This window comes from Babylonia areolata, chromosome 19 (assembly GCF_041734735.1).
Source record: "Babylonia areolata isolate BAREFJ2019XMU chromosome 19, ASM4173473v1, whole genome shotgun sequence".
In the NCBI taxonomy this organism is placed as follows: domain Eukaryota; kingdom Metazoa; phylum Mollusca; class Gastropoda; order Neogastropoda; family Buccinidae; genus Babylonia; species Babylonia areolata.
The window spans coordinates 32,057,716-32,059,248 of record NC_134894.1 but is presented as its reverse complement, the minus strand read 5'-3'; the positions used below and the strand labels follow the sequence as shown (position 1 = coordinate 32,059,248).

The 1,533-nt window shown below is 41.9% G+C and overlaps 1 protein-coding gene across 1 annotated transcript in view; it reads left to right on the top strand.

Annotated features, from left to right (window-relative positions):
• The window catches only part of LOC143293634 (uncharacterized), a 25,569-nt gene extending 24,309 nt beyond the window's left edge, over positions 1–1,260 (top strand). Inside the window, exon 5 of the mRNA XM_076604736.1 lies at positions 1–1,260. This exon is cut by the window's left edge and continues 783 nt beyond it. The gene's annotated coding sequence lies outside the window, so the exon portion shown is untranslated.
• Positions 1,261–1,533: the final 273 nt, after the last annotated feature.

Below are 1,533 nucleotides of genomic sequence, written 5' to 3'. Positions count from 1 at the left end.
TCCGAGCAATGAGTGGGGACGCAGGACCGATCGTAGTTGCGCTGAGTTTGTTTGGCGTGGAGAACGTTCCTTACTCCACAATAATACACCATTGACTCAGAAACATTCTCTCGTTAACGCAAACTTAGAGCTGAAAAGAACGCCCATAGAACCCAGACCATGGCGTGCACTCAAGTTGATACAACTTGGGCGTCTAAGCCTTATTTACCTTTTTTTTTCTCCATCACCAGGTGTTAATATTTTTCTTATACAGACAACACATTCCATCCATCTCTCTGTCTCTGCCCAAGTCTTTTGCTGCTTTCTTATGGGCAAAATGCTGCTCTTGTTTTACGCTCTTTTTTTTTTTATATTCTCACAAGCTTTGTATGGCTTTGTTTTTTCTTTGTTTTTATCATCTCGTGAAAGGTTTGTTGATTACACGCAACAAGGAAGGGTTGAGCTTAAGGAGTGTTATTAGCGAAAGTAGTGTATTTTACCGCTTTCAGTCAAACTGCCGGGAAGTATTCCGCTTAAAGGAAAATGTAGGCCTACTGGGTTAGCATCGTTAGTATCTTTCTGTCAAATTGTCAGGAAGTAACTGGCTAAAGCTATGTATTGGATAAGTAGAATTAGCGCTAGTGAGTCAAACTGCCAGGAAGGAACCGGCTTCAGAAATGCACTTGCTATGTAGTGTACGCACTTTGAGTCAAACTGCCAGGGGAAGTAATTGGCTTATGGAAACAGTGAACTGATGGAGAGGATGGTACACAAACTAGAGAGCGTTTACGGATTATTGCCAAGGCTGTTTCGATTACACACAAACATTTTTTTGGAAAAATGAAAACAAATTAGCAAAGGGAAAGAAAATTCAGCAAAAACATCAGCCGATTGTTTTATCATAAATCCATTTCTCTTGGATCGAAATGGAAAGATTCATCAAAAAGGACTGTGCAGAAAAGAATCTTTCAGAAGAGACAATTCAGATTGGCCTGTCTTGGATTAATCCTTAGACACGAATGTTTGTTGTCACTGTTATGTCTAAGGGTGGCTTATTCAGTGCCCCCCCCCCACCCCCGGGGCCCCCTCACTCACACTACCCTTCACATCCGAACAAACGTTTTATATATATATATATTTTACCATCTTTTCTCTCTTTGTAAATTCCTGCTTATTCCTTACATCTAAGTAGCCTGTTGGCAGTTCTGGATATACAAACTACTTGCCGATTGTATCGATGACTTGTATCCAATAATAAACTTACATTACTTCGTTCCTAAATGTTGTGAGTTTGAGTTTTGGATCTGCACTTTATGTGAAAACGATGCGCGCGCGCGTGCGTGCGTGTGTGTTGGAGGGAGCGTGTGGAGGGAAAGGGTGCTTGAGACGCACTTACACATATATCGTACAATTCTCAAGTTACTGTTCTCGCATTTGATTTTTCTTTTTACACGCACGCACAGACACACAAACTCACACGCACATCACCGGATCCATGCGATCCACACCAATCAAGGCCATGGAGGAGGTTACTGCCACACAACCCCTTGCACA